Source organism: Lygodium microphyllum, chromosome 10 (assembly GCF_053477565.2).
Source record: "Lygodium microphyllum isolate KBCC chromosome 10, Lygodium_microphyllum_v1.1.10, whole genome shotgun sequence".
In the NCBI taxonomy this organism is placed as follows: Eukaryota; Viridiplantae; Streptophyta; class Polypodiopsida; order Schizaeales; family Lygodiaceae; genus Lygodium; species Lygodium microphyllum.
Window position 1 is genome coordinate 121,418,704 of NC_141144.1, and position 13,609 is coordinate 121,432,312.

General features: G+C 37.5%; 2 non-coding genes across 2 annotated transcripts; one reads left to right on the plus strand and one right to left on the minus strand.

Annotated features, from left to right (window-relative positions):
• The first annotated feature begins 527 nt into the window (after positions 1–527).
• TRNAW-CCA (transfer RNA tryptophan (anticodon CCA)) lies at positions 528–599 on the plus strand. Its single transcript has one exon. It is a non-coding gene; the product is annotated as a tRNA-Trp (tRNA).
• Positions 600–8,496: 7,897 nt separating this feature from the next.
• TRNAN-GUU (transfer RNA asparagine (anticodon GUU)) lies at positions 8,497–8,570 on the minus strand. Its single transcript has one exon. It is a non-coding gene; the product is annotated as a tRNA-Asn (tRNA).
• Between the last annotated feature and the right edge of the window lie 5,039 nt (positions 8,571–13,609).

Genomic DNA, 13,609 nt, shown 5'->3' on the forward strand with positions numbered 1-13,609 from the left:
ATGTGATTTGATTAACTAATTATCAAGTGGCTAGTTTAGGAGGAGTGAAATTTCATGGCAACTTTGATTCCCTTACAATGTCACTTTGGCAGTGCGCAAAGAACAAATATTTTTATGAACATTTCATAACATTGTTGCAATTGTTGTGTGCAATTTAGGCCTAATCATGTTATGAAATATAAACGTTTGCTCTACCTCATACAAAAATGATACTTTTCTTTAAAGAATAAACAACCTAAAGAACATCGAACATGCTAGTCAATTCCACATTTTGATACAAAATGGATAAATTTCTTTAAAGAAAAAGACTCCTAAAGAACATTTAACATGCTAGTCAATTCAATATTCTTCTTAATACTCTTCATCACAAATAAGATAGTCTCCATAGAGGGGATGCTGTTTACTTTGCTCTTATGCAAGTTTGAAGTGCCCTCTAGTAATGAGGGGATTGGTAGCCAAAGAAGATGGTTGTGCCGGGATTTTCTGATACACTACACAATAAGCATATATAGGCCGATTTATACAGTGGATCCGTGGCGCAATGGTAGCGCGTCTGACTCCAGATCAGAAGGTTGCGTGTTCGATTCACGTCGGGTTCAATAATCTTCCCATACAATTTCTTTTTAGACATTATTAAAGTATATTAAAATCGTTTTATTCAACAAGGTTCGACTAATCTCCCGTAACAATCATATCATAAGACAAAGCTCCATCTACAACGTATTCTTCGAAAGCTGACATTTGGAATACGCCGGGTCCAATCAAGGTCCTTTCGAACAAAACCTTCATTAACATTTAAAACTTGCGTCTAGCCTGCATAAGACATAACTCCATCATAAACTTGCATCTGTCGTAAAACCATCATAAACATAAGACTAAACTCCATCGACATTTTAATCTTGGAACAACCTTTGTCGATATCATCCCTGCCATCGGAGAAGCGATGAATTCATTTCTTCTCGCCTATCCAACGTATGTGCTTTTGCTAGCTTCCCTCTAGGAGAAGAAAAGAAGAAATCATCTATGTCATCCTTTGTATAGCAAAGGAGAAGAGAAGATTGATTGATATATTCATAATATGTTCTAACCCCTTACTCTATTTGTGCTATTTCTCAACCTCTTGTAATCAATGAATTCATCTTGTATCCATCAACCTCTTTTGTCTCCATCAATAAGAATTGTGTCTATGTTACTGTTTATGCAACAAGTGATTGATCTATTTCATAGCACTTGAATTTATCGGTAGAGGGTTAACACCTTCAATTTTCAATGTAATCCAATTCTACAAAGACATTTGAGTTTTCTAGGTTGGAATACCTCTCTTGAAAAAGTTTTCGAGTAAATGTTTTCAACCTCCATTTCATGTCTTTGAATATAAAAAGACAATGCCATTTAGTATATTCATGTTATTTTCAACCTCTTTTGTCTACGTCTATGTCCATGTTGTCCTTTGAAGAGGAGAATAGCAAGATTATTTGATAGATTTATATATATGTGCCAACCTCTCTTATCTACACCATAGTCTTGTGCAAAAGAAAATAACTAAGGCCAATCTTTGTGATGAAGGATTGGCATACTTTAAACTCTCATTTAAAGTGTAATTTTAGCTAGGCCTATAATTGAAAAGTCAAACATTTTATGATGAATTCCTTCAAATGAGTCACGTAATTATGTTTGGTCTTTGATTGCGGCAAGGATGGTAGTGTTATGGTTTTAAGAAATTTACATTACCATGCAAGTATGAATATGGCCTTCAAGTTGTTGCTACTATTTAATGAACAAGAATGGAGGATTATAAAGTGAGATGCTTGTGGGAATGGATGAAATAATATTGGTAGAGCTTAGCATGTAGAATGACTTAAACATAATGGGGTAATTTATTCTTTGAATATTATGTTGAGCTGCAATGCCATTGGAAATGTAGTGAATGGTTGTTTAGTGCTTTAGTAAGGATCGAACACAAAGCCCAATGCTCTTCTAGCCCTTATTTTGGCCAACAATGGCTCACTACAGATCACACTTATTGGTGCCTACCAAATGCACGTCCCTTCTCTAAGGCTAAGTGCTATCTAGGAAGATACAATTGAGTGGTGAGATATCTATTTTTCACCTATTGCCAATAGCTAGCAATAGGAGATCAAGTTTGGTAACTTGCATCTTTGAGGAAACACCTTTAAGCTTCAAATTAAGGAGTGTGATGCATCTCTTTTTGAGATATTAGTTTGGGATTCAATGACTACAAATGGGTATACCTACATGACATCTCAACTTCCTACCATCCTCGAGGGAACACATTTGAGCTTCAAAATAAGGAGTGTTGTGCATTTCTTTTGAGACATCGATATGGGACTCCATGACTACAAATGGGAATGCCAACATGAGGTCTCAACTTCCACCAATGGTAAGTCCATTTGGTAAGGAGGTGGACCATGCATCATGATACCTTGCCTAGTTTTGACCATTGACTGATATGACCCATGCTATAGGTATGATAGGTCACTACATGTTGTGACTTTGCAGCAACATATAAACTGATTACTACTTGGTGCTAGTGCACATTCTCAAGCCATGCCACTCCCAACAAAGCCATTCACCCCTTCAGCAAGCTTTGTCCTAACTACAACTTGCAACAATTTAATCAATATAGAAATGATTAGTTCTTCATCATTAACTTCTTGATTGTCAAAGTAACCATGCTCAATTTGCACATGAACATGGCCTTGGCCCAAATGACATTTGACTACACCAATAAAGCATGTTGAATGTGTGTGTGTGTGTGTGTGTGTGTGTGTGTGTGTGTGTGTGTGTGTGTGTGTGTGTGTGTGTGTGTGTGTGTGTGTGTGTGTGTGTGTGTGTGTGTGTGTGTGTGTGTGTGTGTGTGTGTGTGTGTGTGTGTGTGTGTGTGTGTGTGTGTGTGTGTGTGTGTGTGTGTGTGTGTGTGTGTGTGTGTGTGTGTGTGTGTGTGTGTGTCACCCCTAGCCAAGCCAAGGGAGAGGACGTTTGGTAGTCGCTAGGATGCCTCTCCTAAACAACATTGTCTAGACCCCTTAGGATTCATGGACTTAATCAGTCAAATGACTTTCGAGTCTATCTTGGAGAACCAAAGTGTCTAACCTTAAAAAATCCAAACCATCCTGTCCAGAATGAGATAAACATTATCTATTTATTGGCATTGTCCAACCCACTAAGATTGACTTTGAGGGACCTATGACCTAACAGTCTCCATCAACAATCTAGCACCCAACCAAGAAACGTCACTTTGCAAAACTGAAGCCAAGAGTAGACTGATCACCAAACTTGGTTCAAAGAGAGTGAGAGATGAAGGAGAGTTGAGTTCAATCCCTCGGCCCGTAAGGCATAATCTCACTTTGGCCCCTCTAAAATGGTGCTTAATCAAGATGAAAGACAGTAGTCTTACAAAGTCATCATTCGATTCTATTCCTATTTTAATCATTTTTGGAATCGTGGAGCACCTGACTCATCGAGTCCACCTATTCGTAAGACAATATCATCATGACAATGGTTTACCCTCTTTCTACGCCCTAAGTTCTACTCACTCACCTAACATGCTTAGTTATCTACTTAGGCCCTATGACGTTGTGAGATGTATAAAATAAGTTTATTTAATTAGTCCATTACAAGAGGTTCAATGAATTCCTTTAATCACCACACAAAAGCAATTCAAAATAATATTTTCCCAACAATTAAGTTCATTTTATATAATCATCATCTCTAGTGCCAAGTCCAAGACTTTTATCTTTGTCATTGGATATTTTGACCCTAATCGAGGTCCCTTTCTCACCCTAACCCCTCTCTTGAAATTCAAAGCCTTTATGATCCCCATCACCATGTACCATTCCCATATCAAGGACTCCTTCCCTATTGGAGGATTGCTCATGAGTATTGCCTATTTGACCAGAACCCCATTGGTTCTTGTGCTGCCATAAGGGGAAAACATCCTTGCATGTTTAACCTCTTGACTATGTGGTAGTCTACACTCTAGATGGAAATATCTGGCTGGGTGGTAAGATGATCACAAGAAGACTTGGGGAGAGTACATGCCTTACAATTTGACAATATCCTCATCACATCATGATAGTCAGGCTCTTCAGCCACATCCATAACTGGCCAAATTCAACTATAAATATTTCCACCAAATAACAATTGAACTTTAATAACTAGGTTCCAATTGCAACATCTCAACATGATACCATTGCACGATCCCTATCTTCAATAGCATCACCCCCACCCAAACACAATGTATGATTGCAAAAAACATTACATTTACTGTATCCCCTTACAAGATCATTATTTAAATTATTTGCATTGCAACACAATACATAATTCCAAAAGGTCTTTGGATTCCTCTACCTCAACTAACCTCATACTCAAATAGTCTATCATTGCATGATCCCTAACTCTAGTAAAAGGATATTTCATATCGTCACTATGTGTAATTCAAACCGTATTGTATATCCTATATATTTGTCTACCATTCCTACCAACTAGGGAATTCAAGCAAATCTCTTAATCCCTCTCTTGCCGCTCTATATGAACAATGTTTATCTTAGCAAGGTCTAGTTCATTCACCTAAGATCACTTACAATGTCCTATACTTTAGTCCTAAGTTTCATTCATCTATATTGGACCTATTCTATTTTTCAAAACTTTGTCTTAGGATAAATTAAGAGATGGCAATCACTATATGTATGATCCCTATTTTCAGACTCATCAAACTTGCACATACCTATAGTAAGTACTCTAGCTTCAAGGTTTCTATACTATACAAGATGAAATATTCGTAGAGTGCCATCATATGCATGTTCCTAGTGACTTCTAACCGTACTCTACTTCCTATACCCTTGCTTGGTATTCCACCTAAACATATGATTTTTCCTAATAGGTTCTCTCACTCTATTTTTTTACTAGAAAATTTCCTAGAATTTTTATTGCTAGAAAAATTCCCTAGAATTTTTATCACTAGGAATTTTATCATAATTTCTTTGATATTTTTGGACCAAATACTATAACACTTAGTATTTCCAACATAATACAAATTTTCCAATGAATTATCTAGCATATTTACTATTTGAATTGTCCCCTTAGTAATTAAGTTTATAATAAAATTTTCCTAGTTCTTTTTGAGTGTTTGATTTTTTTGATAATTTCTTTCCTAAGTGGATATATGATTTCTTGACTATTTCTTTGATATTTCTCTTTTGTAGTGTTTTTTCAAAAACACAAAATTATTTTATTGTCTAATGTTTATCCTAGAAATAACAATAATTTTGTAGCCTTTCTTATTTAATTAATTTAAGTTAATAATAAACATAAAGAACCTAGATATTATTGATGGTGTTCATATGCCTAGATTCATTCATTACATTTGAAAATGATCCCTTTTCATCCATGTATATTTTGTAGCATTGTAGCTACATGGGAGTGAAAGATAGAAAGTATAAGGAAAAAAAAGGGGGGGGGATATACTAGTTGAATCTTGCACACATGCTTCTATCCTTGCCATCTTTGTTTTCACTTCATGTTTCTCTTTCTCTTTCTCCCTCTATCTCTTTTTTTCTTTTCTCTTCTCTCACTTTTATCCCGACCTCTTTGTAATTCTCTCTCTCTCTCTCTTTGCACCTTTGGAACAACCTCTTGGCTTGCTATATATATATATATATATATATATATATTATGGAGGGGAAGCGAAGCATGCAAAGGAGGAGGGGAGGCATTCATTCTTAAGGAGGAAGAGGAGCAAAGGATCATTTTGGGGGCAAGGTGCCAAGGGTGGGGGGGAGCCACCTCCACCCTCCTTAAGTATAGTGAACTAATTAATGCTCATCACTAACCTACTAACTAATGATTAATACTAAATTGCTTATTTTATTGTGTTCCCTTGGTAGAGTTTATCACCATATGTGTGTGTGATGAATTATCGATGTTCGTGCATGTGATGAAAAAGAGGTGAGTATATTATTGTGTGGGGGAATGGGTGTGTGTGTGCATGCACTCTCTCTTGTGCACACTCTTTGATCAACAACAAAATATAGATAGAATGGAAGGAAGCAGTAAGTCTATTTTATCTACTATGTTACTATTTTTTTTTGGAGGGGGAAAGGGGTATATCATAGATGGGTAGAAATGGTGATGGGGGAAAGTGGCTAGCACTATTGAAGGCAACTCCAAAGGGGGGGGTGTGTGGCCAACAATGGCTTGAAATGGCCACCTCCCCCCTCCCTAAGTATAGTTAGTCTAACTAATGCTCATCACTAACTTACTAATTACCAATTGATACTAACTCACTTATTCTTTTGTGTTCCCTTTGTGGAGTTTATCAACATTGGTGTGTGTGTTGGATTATCAATGTTTGTGTGTGTGACAAAAAAAATGTGAGTATATTACAGTGTGTGTGGGAATTGGGTGGGGGGGGGGGGTGGGGGTGTGTGCACATGCATGTGTCCTTACAATAACATTTCTCTCTCGCATACAAGTGATAGACAAGAATAAAATATAGATAGAATGAAAGGAAGAAGTAAAGAAATTTTATCTAGTATTTTACTTTGCAATGTTAGTAAGATAATACAACTTCTTTGAAGATGATAGCATATACACATTTTCTAAAACACCTAGATAACATGCCTTAAACCCTTTATGATTTGAAATATATGATACACTTCAAACACTTTAATTATTTGAGATAAAGGAGATAAGAGATGTACATAATAATTCCAAGTTTTACATGATCTTTCCTTCCAAGTGTTCCCTAGATGTGGGTGCCTAGTCTAGGAAGTGGAAGGGTTGGGTAATTGAGATGTCTACTTGGCCATTGATTGTTACAAGCTAGCATGGCAGCAAGGATAAGAGAGGTGTTGGTGGTGACATAGTCATAGATCATGGGCCAAGTGTGCAAGTTGTAGTTACTATTGATGACAAAGTGGTATACTCTTATGAAAGATGCAGTCAATAATGTAAGCATAGGAATGAGATGGGTATTAGAAGTTCATTAACATTCATTCCACTTTAGCTCCATACTAGAGCCATTAATGGGATATGTGTGCACAACATGTACTATAATAATTTTTCTTTTTCTCAAGAGTAAGGGGAAGGAGGGAGGGAGGCAATGATGGTACATTGTGATTAGTGAAGAAAAATAATATATCTACTATATATATAGTAATCTACATAAGTCCATCTTCATAAATATATACCACCCAAACCCATGAGAGGTAGATACATTTTTTAGATTTGTCATGAGAAACTTTTTAGAATGTTTGAGTGACAAAAACTTCCATGTTGAGAGAGAGAGAGAGAGAGAGAGAGAGAGAGAGAGAGAGAGAGAGAGAGAGAGAGAGAGAGAGAGAGAGATTTGTGGATGAAAATACATCTATGATCATGAGTCAACCTAACTTTATGGATGTTATGAGCACATGCAACAATGGGGACAAATGGCCTACATCAACCATTAAGAGATGGTTGGCTTTGCTCTCAAAAATGAAAATGTTGTTGTCGTATTGTTAAGCTACATTTGAGATGTGTACTTGTAGCTATGATAAAGTTAAAATGAGGTTGTCTAGCGTGGCAAAAATAATTTTCTAGATGCAAGTTTTATATGTATGGTCAAATTGTCATAAAGGTTCTCAAGCAACTACTTGAAAGTTTCTAAATGTGGTCAAATATTTCCAAAGTTCACAAGAAGTTTAATAGTGTGCTAAGGTGGTGGTGGAAGGGTCGAGGCTACTTAAAAGTTTTTGAGTCAATGGGAGGGTTTGAGTTACTAGAAATTTCATGAGCAAACGGAAATATTGAAGTTACTCAAATGTTTTTTGGACATGGCCTACTCCAAAAGCATAATAAATATATTGTTGCACAATGGTGCTAGAGTAATTTTGAGAACAATTCAAACAAAGTATCATAGAATAAAATATACTCACTAGGGTGAAGGGGCCAGTAAATAGGTAATCACAAACAATTTGAATGATGACAAAGTGAGTTTTATGGCATTGAAGTTCTAATGATTTAGATATGTGAGCATTGTGTTTTCATTAGTCCTCTCCTATGGCATTATCTTAGCTTACTTTTAGTTATTAATAGCAAGCATGCTCAATCAATTTAGTGGATCAATCATGGCACAAGATTTGTCATTCGCTCTCTTCATACAAGCGAAGCCTTGCATGTCAAAAAGATTTGTGATTTTCTCGCTTCATGTGAGCGAAGCCTTGCATGTCGAATATTTTCCATGCAAACAATAGAACAATTGTGAATTTGAACTTTGAAGTGTCTAGGTTACCTTCTTAAAACATGGCTCCCTTTACCCTAAAGTGGTTACCTTTTTAGAACATGGCTCCCTTTACCCTAAAGCTTTATGCGAAGGTTTAAAAATCAAAAGTTTTTGGGAGAGGTCAATAGTTGAGAAAGTTTAATTTATAGAACGGAAAAGCCCAAAGTTGGACAAAATTTTGGGATCAAGAGAACATTTATATCTGGGCAAGGTAACGCTAGAGGGAGGGCTTGAACCTCCGATCTTGTGGTTAACAGCCACACGCTCTAACCAACTGAGCTACTCCAGCAGTCATGACAAATTTGTACTTTTTAATATATCACTTTTATTTGTAATCCTCCCGGAACGGAGATTTGCAGACGCAATCGCATTTTCTCGATCCAAATCTGGGATACACTTTCACATGTTGAGATATCAACGAAAAACCAGATAGAAGGCTGGCCAGAGCTCCATGTGTGTGAGTGGGGGCAAGAGGACGATGGTGCAGTGAGGTAGGTGGTAAGGTAATCGAGGGTTGCTCCGGGAAGCTCCTCCACATTGGCGCCGTTTTATTGTCACTCTGCCTACTAACTAACACATCCATTTTCCGTCGGTTAACAGGGCTTGCAAGGGTCTCAACCCAAATCCACTCCACCCCCATCCCTCTGCGTGCGAGCAGACTAGCCCGATTATCCCCGCTACAACCAGGCGTGTTTTCTGTGATGCGGTAGTTATATTACATTGATTAACGAATTACTCTTTACAACCATTCACAAGCCCTAGGCCACAAAAGTTAAAACCATCAACCACATCAGGCTAACATTTTATAGGCTATTTTAAACACATGGGTGGTATCCTTCAATCGCCTTTTTCCACAAGGGTGGTATCCTTCAACCTCTATACGATCCTTGCATCCACTTGGTAGGACATGCCTCTCAACTCTTTGGGTATGCAACTGTGGATAGGATCTTTTGTTCACGTACAAGGACCTTTTCCAAGTGATGTGAAAGGATACAACTTTGCTAAGCTATTTTGTACGCATTGCAAGATGTGACATAGGGTGTGTAACAGTAAGCAAATTGGAGCATTGGAGCACAATGTATTGAGCAAAGACAAGGAGATAAACAATATCATGGGAAAATACTATTTTCATTGTATGGATATACTCACCTTATATACCCTAAGGTCTAGGCTATACTTATAGGTTGGAAATTTGAAACACCAAGAGAGATCCGACTTGCATATTGGGCAAGACATAAGCCATACAAGAATAATATAGAAGACATATGCATCTACATATATCTTACTACTATTTTTCTTTGGTAGGTTCAGAAAGCCTCAAACTTCCAAAGGGCTTCCCGAACCTACCCCCTTTTCCAAACCTTATTTTTTTCAATTAAAATCCCCTCTCTTTCAAGTGTTATCTCTCATTTTCTCTTCCTCCTTCCCTTTTGAATTAAAAGTATCCCCCCCCCCCCCCCCCCCCCGCCCTCTCTCTCTCATTGTAGGGCCTAGGCTCTCTCTCTCAAATTAAAACCCCATCCCCTCTCTCTCACTTATAATCTTTCTCTTTCTTTTCCCCCTCCCATTTTTAATTAAATTCCTCCCCCCTCCTCCCCTCTCTCTCATGTGTAAGGCCTAGGTTCTCTCTCTCATTAAATCAAACTTCTTTTTAAATCAAAAGTTTCTCTCTCTCTCTCTCTTCTATTTCACAATTAGATTAAACTTTTCTTTAAATTAAACATATTTAAAATCTTTTTTAATTTAAAGTTTTCAAACATAGTTTTTCACACACTTTGAGAGAGAGAGAGAGAGAGAGAGAGAGAGAGAGAGAGAGGACGAAGAAGAAGAAAGAGAAAAAGATAGAGATGGAGGGAAAGAAGAAAGAGAATAGTCTTTTTAAAATTAAATCTTTTTCTTCCCCTCCCCTCTTTCTCATGTGTAGGACCTAGGTTCTCTCTCTTTCTCTCTCTCTCATAGATAAAACTTTTTAATTTAAACTTTCTTTTTAATTAAAAATTTTAAAAGCTTTTTTAAATTTAAGGTTATTTTGACATAGTTTTTCACACACTTTGAGAGGGAGAAGAAGAGGAATGATAAAAAAAAGTTATTTTGACATAGTTTTTAAATTTAAGGTTATTTTGACATAGTTTTTCACACACTTTGAGAGGGAGAAGAAGAGGAATGATAAAAAAAAAGAGAAAGAAGAAAGAGAAAAAGATGGAGAGGGGGGAGAAAAGAGAAAAGAGAATAGTCTTTTTTTAAAAGTAAATATTTTTAATATAGTTTTTAACTTAGAGAGAGAGAGACACACACATAGACAATATATATAATTTGAAAGAGAGAGAAAATAGGGGGAGAGAAAGGGAAAGAGAGAAAAGAAAAAAATAGAGAGAAAAGAGAGCGAGAAAAAAACTTGAAAGAGAAATAGAGGAAAATAGAAATATTGAGAGAGAGAGAGAGAGAGAGAGAGAGAGAGAGAGAGAGAGAGAGAGAGAGAGAGAGAGAGAGAGAGAGAGAGAGAGAGAGAGAGAGAATCTGAGAGGAATTGAGAGAAAGATACAAAGAGAAAAAGAAGCAAAGAAGATGAGAGAGAGGGGAACCGAAGAGAGAAAGAGAATTATAGTGAGAGAAAATGTAAAATTTAAGGGAGAGAGAGAGGAAAAGAAGAAAGGGAGGAGAGAGGGGGAAGAAGAAAAGGGGGAGAGAGACAGTGATAAAAAAAGGAGAGAGAGAAAAGAAGAAGAAGAAGAGAGAGAATTTGAACAAAGAGAGAGAGAATTATAGAGAGAGGAAAGATAACATTTAAAAGAAAGAGAAAAGAAACAACTTTAAAGAGAGAATGAAGAGAGAGAAGAAGAAAAAGGAAAAAAGAGGAGGAGAGAGAAGGAAAAGAGAGGAGAGAGGGGAGAGAGAGAGAGAAGAAAAACGAAGAGAGAGAAGAAGAAGAAGAAGAAGAAGAAGAAAGAGGAAAAGAGGAAGAGAGATGGAAAAAAAGAGGAAAGTGAAAAGTCTTTTTTAAATTTAAATATTTTTTGAGAGAGAAGGGAAGGGAGAGAGAAGGAGAGGGGGGGAAGAGAGAGAGAGAAACAAGATTAAATTTAAAAGAGAGAGAGGGAGAGAAGAAAAAAATAAAAATTAGGAGAAAGGAGAGGAGAAGAAAAGGGGATGGAGAGAGAGAGAGGAGAAGAAGAGAGAGAATATGAACATAAAGAGAGAGAACAATATATAGAGAAAAGATAAAATGTACATACTTTAAGAGAAACTGAGGGGGGAAAGAAGAAGAAGAAGAAGAAGGAGAGAGAGAGAGAGAGAGGAAAGATAAAATTTAAAGAGAGAAGAAAAAATAGAGGAGAGAGAGAGAGGAAGAGGAAGAAGAAGAGAGAATATAAACAGAGAGAGAGAGAGAGAATAATAGAGAGATAAAATTTAACATTTAAAAGAGAGTGAGAGAGAGAGAGAAAAGAAAATTTTTAAAAAGATAATGAAGAGAGAGAAGAAAAAGAAGGAAAAAAGATGAGAGGGAGAGAAAACGAAAAGAAAAGAGAGAGAGGGAAGAGAGAGAGAGAGAGAGAACTAGGAGAGGAGAAAAATAAACTAAAATAGAAGGTAGAGAAAGAGAGAGAGAGAAAATTAGACATAGGAAATTGGGGGGAGAGAGAGAGAGGATAAAGAAAAAGATTAGAAATAGAGAGGAAAAAGTGCAGAGAGAAAGATGAGAAATGGATTGTTGAGCGAAGTTACGCACAGGAACTACTTCGCTTGTCACTTCTTCGAGACAACGGCCCAACATTCCATGCCGTGTGCAAAGCATGCGTGGAACACTAGTATACTATATTATATTGGTTATAGACTTGGGAAGCTCCTAACCTAATTCTAAGCCTCTAGATGCCTCCAAACCAAATTTGAATTTGAGAGTCTCTTTTTCCCCCTCTCTTGATATACAACTAACTATCTCTATGACTCCTCCTTCCCTCCCCCCTCTCTCCTCTCTCTCTCTCTCTCTCTCTGTGCTCATGTGGGGGTGGTTAGCAGTGATCTAAGTAGGATGTAGGTGTTGGTAAGAGCAATAATGATATGGATTACACACACACACACACACACACGTAGAGCCACTAGAGGTGGAAAGATGGGCCACCAATATGCTAGAGTCTCTCTCTCTCTCTCTCTCTCTCTCATGTAGTGATTCATTGAATTTTCAAGTCAACTCAAACTAAAGTAGATCTATGCCACACTTGGTTTAAAGAGAGTGAGAAATGAGGGGGTGCGATACACATCTGTCCCTCTACCCGTAGGATATAGTCTCAGCTCCATTCCCCCAAAATGGCATTGATCGGGATCTAAGACTATAGTGGCATCTACTAGGGCAAGGCAATGCGACAAGTTTTGAACTTGACAGGAAGAAACGACAAAGCTATGAGAGAGAGAGAGAGAGAGAGAGAGAGAGAGAGAGAGAGAGAGAGAGAGAGAGAGAGAGAGAGAGAGAGAGAGAGAGAGAGAGAGAGAGATCAAAGACGAATCAAGAAGAAAAAGAAGATAGAGGAGAAAAGGAAGAGAGAACACACACATACACACACACATAAATATGTATGTATATAGATGGAGAAATAAATAGAGAGAGAGAGAGAGAGAGAGAGAGAGAAGCAAGGGAAGTGAAGTTGCCATGCAGTAGCATGAGAACTTTACTATCCTTGTAAGGCTATGTAACGTACCCGCCTTTGATTACGTGACGAGTAACGTTTTAGTAGTCCCCCAGAGTTTACCTTCCAGCCATCACCACCCGTACTCTAACCAAAATGATCGGATTTTTTCTGGCTGGTTAACCCTAGGTCTATCCCGCAAGGGAAGCGTCCTACCGTTACCCTTGGAGGACTGACCTGAAGGCTCCTAATTGATCTAACAGTCACCTATTAACAACTAACTCACATCCGGAGGTGTCCTTCGAGAGGCTTCTTGTTCGAAAGGAGCAACTGCCATTACCCTTGGTTCATGGAGTACAACACTTTTTTTCAGTAGCGGACTAAGGATTTATGAAATCCCTCACAATGCTCTGGTACAACTGCCGTACCTTTCCCCTAAGATAATTTACAGTTCAGGTTCTAAGACTAAACCCTAGGTAAGTCAGCGAATCGGCTCTTCCTAGAGTTTCTTCCTAGCGTTTTGGGAAAACCTCTTGGCTAACCGAGACTACCCTGCCATATATTGGATTCGTCGGGAATGCATCCGCCCGCTTCCCTCTATGGAAGTTCTTAGTTATCTAATTACCTACCACATTACGTGAAACATATTAAAACAACTTTATTAATTAATATCCTTTTTTGCACAGTTGTTCGTTTATGTAATTTACTC